Here is a 14,469-nt window from a genome sequence, read left to right as displayed (position 1 = left end):
GTAGTTCAGGTCATGGGTTTTTTTTTTGTTTCTTTTTTTTTTTTTTTTTTGAGTGATGAAAAATAAAAGGCCTTTGCAGACATAACCAGGACCAGACTATAAACTAGGATACCCTGATCTGTTGGACTCCTGTGCTTTTCTGGCCTGTTCAGTAATCCATCCATATGACTAGCAGTAGAAGTGTAACAGAGGTACTCATTGAGGTAATATAGTACCTTCCATGGTAATATTGAACCAGAAGTACTACAGTAACAATATGATACACACCGTAGCTGATTTCATTATGGTATTTATAGAACGTTTGCACTGTGTGGCTGGTTGTGAACCTGCAGAGATGAAGAGAAAAGTGACGGTTGGAAGAGCTGCAAATGCTCTTATTATGATGTATGCACTGTGTTCAGGTATTCTTGGAATGACAGTGTGACAAGTAACTCAGCATGTATTATACCAGGGGCTCGGAACTGAAGGAGCTAAATGAAATTCAGCTATCATTAATTTAAATAATTACATAGACACATCAGTTTTTTACAGTCTCAAGTCAGAGTATTTCAGAGAAAATTGTATATTGTCACAACTATTCATACAGCTGGTAGTTTCACCTGTCACACAGGCTCACTTCTCAGCCAGACTGTCAGTCCATTATCCCATTAACTTACCTACTTCTACAGATGTCAAAATTATTCACCAAGAAAGGAGCGCGCTAGTTTCTGTACTTCACAGTATGAACAGTAGATGATGCTGAAGAGCTGGTACTGAAACCCCTTTAAGACTGGCTGAAAAATAGAAAATACAAACACACAAGGTTAACAGAGACAACGTTTTGTGTCAGCTGTGCACAAAGTCGGCTACAGAAATGTTCTACTTGATTTCAGTTTCTAAAAAGAGACTTACTCCAAAGACATTAGATGTTCTCAAGGATGGCACTGTTGACGAGGTGAGGTTCAAAGACAACCTCACATTGCCTATTTTATAAGGGGATATGAAAATAAAGCATCCTTGTTTAAAGGTTTAAGTACTAGCTGATCAAAGTACCATTTTCCACATGTTTGAGGTCATCTTGATGCCTTTTGGTAATCTTCATATATACCTGCTCGTTTTCTTTCTTTAAACAATGGCTTTCTCTGTCCCATCTACTCCAGAACCCAGCTTTGCAAGGTGTAAGGCTTGGAGTTGTGCTATGGAGAAACACTTCAGCTTCTGCCGTGAAGCTTTGCAGCTCCTTAAGAGTAATCTTTGGTCTATTTGTTACTTCCCTGATTAAGGCCCATCTAGTCTTATCCATCATCTTTGTTAGTCTGCGTGAGTGTCATATACTTTGCATTCATTGCATAAGAGAAACAAATCTCCAAACATATTTACTCAAATTGTGGATTATCAAGCTGCAGAACAAGAAAAACGCCAATGAGGGGGAATACTTTATCAAGGCAGTGTTACGGTTTGCTCAAGTCCATAACGATGGACACCACACCACAGTTTAAGGTGATCATTTCAATGTTTATTAGTAAAGATGAGCAACTGAGTTAGAAAAGCACCCTAAGGCATTGGTGGTGGTGTTGCTGCTGCTGGATGGAGGGAGAGAGAGAGAGATTACCCAGGAACTTGTCTATATAAACTCAGCCCACTAATTAAGCCAGAGCTACCAACAGGAAGCACCACAAAATAAATGGCACCCATCAGATGACAATAATCGCGAAGCCCAAAGCATTAACCTCTGTTTGCTGTTATACATGCGATAGAGAACACTAACAACAACCAGCTGCAAAGACGAAATGACATATTTGGAAAACTGCAATGCCCACAACAAAGCCAAGGCTTCTTTCTCAATGGTGCTGTAGTTTCTCTGTGACCCTGCAAACCTTTCAGAGAAATAGCAGACAGGGTGGTCAATACTTAGAGTATCCTCCTTAACTGGGACAGCTCCAGCCCCTGTACCACTGGCATCAACCTCAATTTTAAACAGAGCAGCAAAATTGGGGGCAGCAAGCACTGGTGAACTGTGTAATGAAGCTGTATCCACTTTGAAATCCAGTTCACCACTAGTTCCTTAGTAAGGCTAAGAAGATCAGTTAGGGGGGACACAATGGTAGCAAAGTTACAACAGAATGCTCTAATAACCCATCAAATCTAGAAAATGCCATAGCTGAAGTTTAGTGGTGGGCTCCATGAGCTGGTGCTAGGAGCTGCAAGACCATTTTTCAGCAAGAATTCAACCTCCCTCTGCATCACAACCCCTTTGAAAGGACTCACGTGGTATGGAAGCTGGTTGATTGGCTGATGATCTCTAACATCAATATCATGCTGTAAAATATCAACACATGTTGGCACATCTGAAAACAAATCAAGATGACAGCATATCAACTCAAGGACAGCATCTTTTTGAGAGCCAAGAAGAGGAGGCAAATTATTCTCCAAATCTGCTAACACTCAGTTATCCAGACAGGCTCCCAGAACATGTACATCTTGTTTGGTCAGATCATCATCAGTAGGAAAATAAGAAACCACAGAAACTGAAGCAACACATCTCACTTCTTCGGAAACTTTTATTTCGTCACTAGGCAGCATATAATTTCAACATGATCATGTGATATTGACACACACAGGACTTGGGGGTACAAAGGGGTAGAAATTACGTAATCCATGTCACTTAGTTTCTTCTTAATCACATAAGCACTAGAAAACTTGGCATGTATTGCTGATCCAGATTTTGGATCAGCCTTATTCCTGTTCAGGGACACATGAGGCCTTAGCCAGTCCCAGCTATTACAGGATGAAAGGGCCTCATCTCTATAAAGGTCTGTCCACCAAAGAACAAAGACAGGGAGAAAGACGACGCTCACACTCTTACCGATGATCACTTTAGAATCCCCTAGTTAACCTGAGATGCATGTCTTTAGGAAACCACCCGTGTAGGCACAGGGAAATAGCCACACTTGCAAACTCTGCATACAAAAGGCCTGGGGACACTATGTTGAGCTAACTATTCATTGATTACTCAAGACACAAAATGGCAGAGCTGCTAAAGTTGAGGACCTTCATACGATTGGTGATTTTAGTATTTTTCTTTTTTGGGGAATTTGTGAAACTATATTTACTCTCAACTCAGATGGAAGAATAGTTCGAATAAACCTATTTCAGAGGGAATATAATGCCAAACAACGACATAAAATGCCATTACAGAGCTAGTCCAAAATGTGAAACGTCTGTCGGTAAATTGGGTTGGGACATCTGAAAGTGCACCAGCTGTTTAGGCATTAATTGCTTTGATTTCGGGTTTCCAATGTTTTTTAAAAGGTGTTAGGTGTTTAATTTCAGCAATACCGTCCCTGGCATTCTTTTTTAAGTGAGAATCTGTAGCTAATGAATGTTAGGATCTATCACAAACGAAATTTGTATAGATTTGTCACATGAGTTAAATATTTGACGATATGTTTTTCTGTCCCCTTCTATCAATAGATAACTGAAAATATCCTGTTATTGAAAAGTCCAGGCTTACTTTGAAGGAAAGTGATCAGCTGGCATGTAAAAGCCCTGGTGTAACCTGATGGCTGTGCGTGGACAAAGGAACAGGTTACATGTGACATTCTGTGCTGGCCTATTCTGAATTATGCATTCCTCTCAAGTTGACAGTGGATATCCAGTATCCCTCATTCAACACGTTGCAGTGGACAGATCCATTCTGCATATTCTAATGTTTTTTTTTTCTGCCTTCAGCTACAAGAACCTTATTCTATCATTAACAAAAAAAAAATGTATTGTGTCAATTCAAGCAAAATAAATCTGCAATATTTTGCATTGTCTGTTTTTGAGAAATGATAATGTCTGAAGAAATTTATGCTTGTTGAGGGAGTTCTGTGTGTGTGAAATGCCTCTGATATTTATAGTGCCAGAATTATTGAGTGTGTCTCTCTTCCACAAGCTTTTGTGTGTGGCCTGCCAATTTTCTGCCTTTATGGAGCTGCTGATAACGGCCTCTAAGACTCCAAAGAAAGTAGAACCCTGTCGAGTGCAGTGACCTGTGTCCTCTCCCTCCTGTAGACCTGGCTGATACAATTGCACCACAATGGAAATTCAATCAAGAGATGGACCAGAGTGAGTAGAAGCCGCGCTCCTATCCCTCTGCAGCTCGCCTGATAATCGATCAGTTACTCATAAATGGAACTTTAAACACATCTGGATTAAAGAATCCCCGGCAGTGGTGGGTACTTTGGAGAGAAGAGCTTCAAATATACTTTGTTTACCTGTGAGTACAATTATTTTTCTATTTAGGTCTGCATGAATGGATATGTGTGTTGGTGAATGTAGCGAATGCTGAAAATGATATCAGGTCATTGCATAGGACGGCTAGTAATTATCACCAGCACTCTAATAATGATGTTGGAAAACATAACTAACATGTACTTATTGTGTTTTGGGTTTGGTGCTACAGTACAACTGGACTAAGAACACCCATTTGCAGTTGGGTATTTTGGCCAGAGAATTGGTTTCCTTTGTTCCATTATGTTGTTAGAGAAATTCACCTGTGGAATGAGGTCAAAATTGAGACAAATGGGCAAAACAGAAACATAAGTCAGCACAGAGTAGCTTTTAAACAAAAATCATGAATTTTCACTTGTTTACTCAAAATCTACTCTGCCCCCATGTTTGTGCTCTTTTCCAAACTAATCCTTCCTCACTGGCACTCTACTGTAGATATTTGCTCTCTAAGAAGTCACTCTCACAGCTGCAGAGGTCATTCCACATTTATATGAGAGTGTAATTAAACAGGTTAACGATGCCACTCTCAACCACTGGCAGGAAACATCACCATGGTTACGGATAGAAGGCTTGTCCAATCAATTCTTGAATTGTATTAAGTGCAGTTTATCTGTGAATAACATCCACTGACTGACAGCAACCTCCAAGTATGGATGAATAAGCATGACCATCAAAATAAGCAGTACTGTGAGCCATAGAATACAGAGTGCCGACACCAGTTAATATTTCAGTTACATTTTTAGTTCAGCACTTAAATGGATAAAATGGCTGCATATATTGTGAAAACGATTACTCCATGTGATAAATAATACAAATTATTTATATGCAGAAGTGTTTCACTGTCTCCTTTTTGGTTTCAAAGTTGACATTTTAACAGTCTGTTTGGAAATGATCTGCTTTATCAGTTTCAGCAGCAGTCGGATGCAGTTTCTGAAAAATCAATTTAAAGCTATTATAGACCCTGTGGATGCCATGCAGCGAACTCCAGGCAGACAAAGTTGGGAGCAAACTGGCAAGACCTTTGGCAGCTAAAGAGACAGCTATTGCTCTTGGAAGTCACTGGAGGTCAAACCAGTAACAGCAGAGCAAAAACTGCAGAACCAACTATCAGATGAATAAAACATCACCTCGAAGGATGATGAATTTCTCATTTCCCCACACTTTGTTGTCAGCTTTTTTCCCAGACAAGAAAATCTTGTTTCTTTCACATCATTAAGTTGTTTATCTTTCAGCTAGATCTTTCTTGTTGGCATCCTTAAAACAGAGGTGCTTGACATTTTCATCCTCATATTGCTTTGAGCTAAACTAAACATGTTACACCCACACAGCAAATAAGATTCGGCTAACAGGGGATGATGAAGATGTATCAGGATAAACTAAGGGAGGCACTTTTTTTCTAACACCAGACGAAACAAGAGTATCGTTGTGAAACAATAAGCAACAACATTGTTCTATTTTGATTTTCTTCTTCATAATTAGTGGCAGTCAGAAAGGTAATGAAAATAATATCTGATTAATTGCACAGCCCTGTGGTGTGAAGATATGTGCAAGATCAGGATTATTTTCCATTTTGTGTCTGAGTAGTCCGCGTCTGATAAGTCAGCAGTGATTGAGAGCTCAGCGTGAGCCGAAAGGCCTTTTAAGGATGGACTGTCTATGTAAACATGTGAACGGAGATGGATTGGGGGAAGGGAGCCAAAAAGAAATTGAACCTCCGTATCTTGAAGCGAATCTTAAGAGAGCCCATCCTGTCTCTCGAGGGCCCAGCCCTGGATTTCATAATGTCTAAAAGGAGCATGTCTTAAGAGTGAGCTCATCTTTAATAATAATAGGTATAATCCTTTTATCAATAAAAGTTTGAGTTTGACAAATGTTCTACAGCAAACATGATTCTGTAATGTGTGAGTAACTTACACTGTGAGAAGACCAGTGACCACAATCAGTTGTTAGTGTAAAACCTGTCATTTCTTGAGTCTTTGATGTTTTGTTACAGGGTCAAATTTACCACATTTCTGCAAAGGGAATACTTTATATATTTCGTGTTCAGTGACTAGCAACTCGCATCAAGAAGAAATAGACTTTCAAAATGATTCTTGCTATAAATATGCAGCTGTTTGTTTGGATTCAGTACAAAGTATGCAGCAAAAGAAAGATGTGAAGTTGTAGTCACCAGTGTTGCAGCGACTGCATTTTACCACAAGATGGCTGGTAGGTCCCCATAGATGTCATTAGAAGACTTCGACTCTTACTTGACAAGAAGAATCTATCGAAGCTCTTTATGCTCCCTTCATTCGATGATGTTTTTCTTAATATCGCAAAGCAATTACAAACTCCCTGCAGAGACCCAACTTTAACCAGTGGCTCCATTTTGCTCGGACAAAGATGAATGAAAAAAAATAATGATTGAGTTGTATTAAATCCAAGTAAACACATGCCTCTAAAATAACATGAATAAAACATTTATTATAACTCTATAGCACATCTTCTGACTCTATTATTTATATCTCACAAACTCTTCTTTTGTTTAAACTGATAAGACTTTTGATTTACTGTGCTTACATCCTCACTGACGCAAAGATTAATTCATTAAAGCTTTCACTCAAATGGATAGTACTTCCCATGATGTCTCTGGAGCTCACTCATATTGTACCATTTAATTCTACATTAAATAGGAGAGTCGAATGACGACCGTATTAATCAAAGTCTGTTAGAGGATTGTAAATCTACTGTAATGTATGAATGTGAGAAAACCTCATACCTGACTCACTTTAATCTGTTTAATGATGTAGTCAGATGGTGGCCCGTTTAACACTGTGCTCTATGTATAGTGCTTAACTGGAGCCGATTGGAATTTGAATTTGGTTCTTTTGGGAATTAATTTTATCTGTCTTTTGCTTTTACGAGGATACACTGTCTCATAGTATTTAGGCATGAAAGTCAATGAATATTTTGGAATTTTGTTTATTCAAAGAAGTTGTTTGTTTAAAGTTTTAACTTTAATCCCAACACTGCTGAGTAAGGTCAGATATTTTCTGATAATAAATTATTCATATTCCCATGTAGGCTAGTGCCCATATACTGAGAGTGCCTTTGGAGAGACAGTAGTACTCCATAACATTTAACTTAAAAGTCTTAAATTTACACTATAAATATAGATATGTTTACTGTGTACAGTAGATGTATTTTTTTTTTTAAATCCTCTTTGTACCAAGTGAGTTAACATGAATTATTGTTTCATAGATAAAATCTTTCATTTGAATTAGGACAACTCAACTTGCTTATACGGGTTCATACATTGGAGCAAGCTTTTATCTTTTTTTTCTTTTGGTTGAGAAAATACAAATTTAGCTCAGTTTTTGAGCATGCAAAACTGAGCTGAATCTGATATTAGACTGGCAAGGCACTCTAAGTCAGAGCATAGCTATGTGGTTGCTTGAGTGCAGCTGAATTTATGGAAAGATGGGTAGAAAGCTGCTTGTGGCAGAGAAATGACTGCAATGGGATAGAATGGTGCTTTCTGAAGGGATTTCTGACTGATGAGTGTGAAGATTTGGCACTTATAAAAAGGACAAGACAGAGTAAAAATTAACTGAGATCAAGACTGTCAAAGAAAGCCAACGTTGACTATATTGATCTGTATGAGGACACAAGAAAAAAGTATTCATGCTAAAAAGTGAAAAACAAGACATCAGTTTTGAAGGCACATGGCAAATCACTCTTTTCCAATACAGTTTTGCTTCTTAATTTCACATTGCTTAGCACCGAGTCTGCTGTATGAGCTCTTTCAGGCCTACACTGGTTCGGACAAATTTGTAATTAGGACTCAGTTGACCATACTGAACATTTTGTTGAGAGTAATGTAGGTCACCCTTCTTTGATTCATGGTGCTCAATCTTTTGTCACTTGAGACAGTTATTTTTAGGTGCTTTTTGAGTTTCCGTCGTGGCTATTGGTGCCGAGATTGGGTGTCAGGCATGACTGTGTCATAGGACAAGCAGAGACTAAATATATGCCCTGTTGCTATGAATGTTGGTGGTCCTTTTTTGCAAATTGATTGTGTCATTGTCTCAGCAGCCCCTTCCCCTTATACAGTTCCTGAAAAGGCATCTGAACATTTGCAGGTAAATAAGCTGGAATAAAATATTAGGCTTTTCCTTGAGCAATTTTCAGCTCTATTACTAGAACTTGTATAACACTGTATGTCTGATTGTTTTTCCCTGAAGCAGTATTTCTCAGAAATGCTTGTGAAAATTTCCTCCCTTTATGTGTTCAGCTTTCAGGTTTCACCAACACTCACAGGTTAGGAAATTGAGTTCTGAGAGACTGGGGTAAAAGTTCTGGGTAAACTTTTACGGAAACCTGACACTGTAATTGATGGACAGCAGTGGGTGGAGGTAGAAATAAGTCATGTGCGATCTTCGACACAGCCCCACATTATAGGAAACACATGCCTCAGATTCCATTTTAATGATGTTACTCGTCTGTTAGAGCGGCCCAGGTTCAAGAAAGTTTGTTTGTAATATTTGTTTCTGCAGTTTTATTTTTCACATAAAACTCAGGCTGCAAAAACTGTGTTGGGACAAGTGGAGCAGAACAGTAGAGTATCGTCTCATCTGAGTTATCCTAAAGAGTAATCCTCCAAAGAAACCAGGTCACTTAATTGTTAACGCTTTACAGTAATCCTCCTCAGGGTACCACAGATCTAATTACAGTGAGAATTATTCTGAGCTACCCATAGCTCTCTGTTTTATTTAATCTGGTGTCAGGCTGTCTGGTGAACAGTGAAGTGTTACACTTTTCTTTAAGATTGAGATATCCATAAAAACTATATTACCATATGCAAATGTTTACAAACAGTTATAAATGAGAGGATTTCTACCTGTGTGTACCGAAGCTTTTATTTGGTTTCTGGATAGTAGCCATTGGATTTCAGTCTCGTTGTCCCAATTCGGCAAACATGTTGAAAAATGTAAAAAGCCTTGATTCATGTCAGTCTCATGTTAACTCTCAACAGGAGGAAGGGCCAAATACACTAGGTTTTCATTGTAAAAATTCATGTAAAAGTTTTGCCGTTGTTGCTTTTATATCTTATGTGTGAATCAGAGCACGTGATGAAAGCTTTTTAAACTTAAAGTTTACAGAGGTCAGAAAGAAGTCAGAAAGAATCATAACTGAACTTACTATGCTTGTAAAAGTTTTCTTACACAAACTAGGTATGTAAAATGATCACAGTTTTCCAAGAGGAAGTCTATAAAAAGTGGGTGATAGTGCCACACTGCTTACTTCTTGCTGATTTTGTCTGGGTTTTGCTTTTGCTGTCCATTCTTTGCAACAATTTTAGAGGTTTGCCACTCAGTTGATGGATATTTCCTCCAAAGGTGGTGTTGTATTGACTTGTAGTCACCCCAATGACTCAGCAATCAATAGCACCACGCTGGGAATCTCCGCTGTGAACAGTTACAACATCGCAGCAATTGCAGTGTTTCATATGGATGTATATGTTTTTCTTTTGGGCTGAAATCAACTCAGAGCTTTGCATGCCACTTGCTCCTCACCCCTTCACAAGGAGACACATTTGTTAATGTAAATCTAGTTACGATTATACACAAACCCAAATGAATTGCAAAAACACAAGGACACACTTGCTTGCACACCTTCACAAACAGTGGTCAGAAACTGGCTGCGCCCCACTGACAGTCTGGAACAAGGCTTTTGTTCTCAGTAGTGGAAGCTCTGACAGCTGGCAGGAAGTGAGACACTTGCCTCTGTGCATAAAAGACTGCAGTATAGTACAAAGTGTCTCGTTGTTTTGTCGACTTTCCAGTCATTTAGGTGCTATTTTCTGATGATGTGTGAATTCTTATAATGTCAACACGAGGAAGAAGGAATTTTTGGACAGCCTAAGTATATAAGCTGGCTAAGTATGTCTATTTTCTAGAGTACACTACAGAAAAGCATTCTCTCCATAATAGGCTATTTTGATGGTCTTTTGTACAGTGAGAGGAGGGAATAACATAGATTGTAGAATTGCATCTATCTCGCTGAATATTAGAAAATAATATTTCTGCTCAATCGCCCCATAGAAACAAATATTGAATACATGTATTTGACAGGCTACAAATACAACAACAGAAGGCCAGGAGCAAAGCATGGAGGATACATGGAGTTAGTCATACATGAAATGAGATGGAAGCTGCAAGATAAATCAGATTCTCCTCTGTCAGAGTATCGCACATGAGCCGCTTCTACACTGTCCATTACAATTCACCAGTGAGGCTTTGCCTAACAGTAACATGAGATTGGAGCTTTCACAGAAATCCCTCCGTCTTCAGTGACTTATGAGGCACGAACACTTGTAGCTCAGTCTGGTTCTATGAAGCACAGTAAGCAGCAACAACTGTGAGTCTGCGGGGGCAAACATGTTAACTCTTGGAGCATCGTGTTTTTTTGACAAAGTGACATATGTAAGACTGGAATGCTATAATATCTGTTAACATTTTTTGTTTGACTGGTAGATTTCTGTTTAAATGTGTCAAAGTAATGAAAATGAATATTTTTCATTTATAAAAAGGGGCCAAATATCCATGGTCACTATGAAAATGAGAACTAGGTATAATTCTGTTGTTTCCCTTAGCTAAAAACCCTGATATGAGTGGCATTAAACTTGTTAGTAAAGTACGAGGAAGAAACATGTATAAATACTCAATCCCTCTAAAGGGATGATGATTACTTATGTAGTTGAGTAAATCATATATATATATATATATATATATATATAGACATCCATGCAACTCCTTATCTAAATTCATTAGCTGCTTCTTATTTGGTTAACACAACATGAAATTACATGATTCTCACACAGTGATACTGTGCCTACAGATAATCTAAGTACAGTGCAAGTTTCTAATATAGCCATGCTTTTTGTGAAAATTCATACTGAGTTTTTAACTTGCGACTCTGTATGTCTGTGGTGTGTGTGTGTGTGCGTGTGTGTGTGTGTACTACTTGTATTCAGTGATTTAGTTATCCTGTTGGAAACCACCTTTCTACAGCAGCCAGTGACCCAACACCAAACTAAATATATCGGAGACAAACATAGAGTCTGGGAAGCTTTAACTGCCTCCTAAATACTGGAAACTACTTTAAGTCTAAAATGATCATCTAATCTGTGCAGAGCAGCAGCAGTAAAATGTCAATATTAGGCATGCTAGCACGACAGTTCGCAAACATTTTCTGTATTCACGCACCAAGCAACAACACCTATATTATTTTGTGTAAGAAGGATTGATGTGAGATCCCAGTTTCAGTTTGAAAGTGAGCATAGACATTTTGAAGACAGCCACAAAAGGCTTGTTTTGATCTGGTGGATGAGGACTTCTAAGGATCACTGCGCTCACAGACTTATTTAAAGTTTTCTGATATTAGGAGTGACCTCTTCTCTGAAGGCCCCTTGGAAGAGTTCCAAGCAAAAGAATGGAATTGTCTTAATTTCACACTTTTTCTTCCAGCTGTAATTTTCTGAAGAAGCAGCAGGAGAAACACCTTCAGGGTCTTATGTGATTTGCAAACAATTTTAAAACCAAGGGAGGGAAATTCATGAACCATGTGGTGCTGATTAGCAGCTTAGCAGTATATCTTCTTTGGTGTTCCTTGGGAGAATTTCCAAAAAGAAGCATACATATTAGGAAACATTGCTGTGCTTGTGTGGTCACGACACTCCACTCTTGCCACATTTCATTTTTGTATTTATTAATTTATTGGTTTGTTTTTTCTGAATGGACTGGACCTCAAACCTTATTAGATCTTCAGGGAAGCATATTCGACAAAGATAAGCCAGTGTAATCAATAAAGATATGTGATCATTTATTTGTTGAGAGAAGAATATGCTGTGTCTATAAGGGGCAAATATATAGCAAACTATGCTCAGAGTTTGTTGTGACTCATCCATCCATCCATTTTCTATACCGTCAATCCGTCGGTCGGGTAGCGGGTGTAGCTGGAGCCTATCCCAGCAGTCTTGTTGTGACTCATTTGTGCAGCAATAATTTAAACTATATGTTTCGAGAAACTCTTAATGATTGATGTCCTGAATTGTACTAACAGCATGGTGGTGGTTCCCACCCACGAACTGCTCGCTTAAGTTAATGAATTTCACTTGGCCATTTGAATTTATTTTATTGCTTAGTAAGCCTGCACACTTGGTTCTTTTGAACATATTTTTGTGGCTTCTATAACTGTTGGAAGAAGCACTCTTACCTGTTCGTCTCTGAACAACAACATTTTAGGATCTTTGTTAAAAACCTTTTGTGGTAACAAGTTCTCTCCCTGCATATGAGAGACCATCACGGGTCCATTGAGGAAACAAATGGACCCATGATGCAAAGCACGCTCTACCGCCATCACAAAATCTGTGCAAACATAATTGATATCACTGGTTGTGTAGCTAAAGGCTCTTAAATCCAGGATGAAAAATGATTTCTTGATGATGATAAATGTCCTAGTTGTAAATGTATTATCCCAATGTTTTCAGGTAATGTTGCTCTTGTAACATTTGTAGCTTTTTCAAGGCTTCTATAGCAACCAAAGTACACTGATGTAGAACTGCACATTGATCATTAAGAGGTTAACTATTTTAGAAAACAACTGGCAGTTCTTTTGATGATAACAAACATATTTTTTCAAACAATGAATTGTGGCCAGAAATGGTTTTGTTTTCTGTTTTCTTTAAATGTGTGACAGCATTAAGGTTTGTATTGTTTCATATGAAAGATTTGTTGACAGCTTTTAATGTATTTACAAACGAGTTAGGAAAATTATCAGCAGATTTATGGATAATGAAAATTGTTGGTAGTTAAAGTTCTAAATAGATTACTTACCTGTCATAGTTGACTGTATGTTTTTTAATTCTGGCCATTCAGTCTCACTCCAGACACAAGCTACATTTATCCATAGCACAAAAACGTACTTATCTCACAATAAAAGCTATAAAATTGTGAGATGCCAGACCTTTATGTTTTGCATTGTTTTACAAAGAACAAAGCTAGTGCGATGGGATGGCAAATCCCTACCATGTCTTCTTTTTTAAGTATACAATGACACCTACCAATAAATTACATGAAATGGCAATATTTCTATAGAATAATTATTGTCATCATCCTTTACTGTCATTAAACAACTCTTTCCTCCAGAATTTCAGCTGTAGAACGTTGGCATGCAAAAATTTTACACGTGTCTTATTTTTGCTTTGTGCATTGGCCATCCACGAGAGATCATTACAATGGCGTATTGTTAATGTGAAACATCACATTGAGTAACAAATCTAATTTATCAACTGTCCACACACACTACCCACATTGGTCTTTCCATTTCACAGCTGCACAAACTACTATTTTAGGTCTGGACTTTTTGCCAAAGGAGAATTTGCTCACTTGCCATACTCAGAATGTTTTTTTTGTTGTATGCTGAAGTGTAGGTGTTATTGCCAAATTGTGGTCCGACATGATTATATCAGCATTTGTCAGAATTTCTGTATTCTCAATCGGACAGATATTTTTTGAAAAGGAAGGAAATATAACTGTTCTTTAAATAGCCTAAAATTTTGTTTGTTGTTCTTACATTTTCCTTATTGTGTCTTTAAGGAGAAACAGAATCACTCCTATAGACCAGGCTGGGTAGTGTATAAATTTCTTTCTATAAATTAAGTCTTGTAATGTTTTGCGTGTACCACAGCAAAGCTTGTTAAAGGTAATGATAATGAGCAAACAGCTTCCTTCCATTTTTGGCTGCGTCTGTCCACTGTAATTGTACCAATCAACAAAGTGTTTCACACATTGTTACCCTGTTTCACTCTCTTTGTTCAATTTGTTGATTTGAAGATTTCCCCTCTTCGTTCCTCTCGCTGAAGAAAACCAATCTCTTCATTTTTAACTACATTTCTGATTGGCAGGGTAAGTGTGTGACAGCCATCTGCACAAGGTGGCCTGTGGTCAGATACACTGTAAATCCTGTGTGTCGCACAGACAAGCACACACAGAGCCGTGACTCCAAGGAGCTTAACGAAGCTGCTGCTGCTTCTCTGCACGACACCGCAGTGTGTACGCTCTTTGGGGCACATGCCAACCATTAAATTTAGTATATCACTGGACTCTCATATTTGACGTCATCTGTCAGGATTGTTGGGCTTTAACTAAGGTCTTCCACTCGAAATAAGCAAAA

This window comes from Leuresthes tenuis, unplaced genomic scaffold, assembly GCF_036924035.1.
Source record: "Leuresthes tenuis unplaced genomic scaffold, fLeuTen1.0.hap1 SCAF_12, whole genome shotgun sequence".
Lineage (NCBI taxonomy): Eukaryota > Metazoa > Chordata > Actinopteri > Atheriniformes > Atherinopsidae > Leuresthes > Leuresthes tenuis.
The sequence above is the reverse complement of the archived record's forward strand: the minus strand, read 5'-3'. Positions refer to the sequence as shown.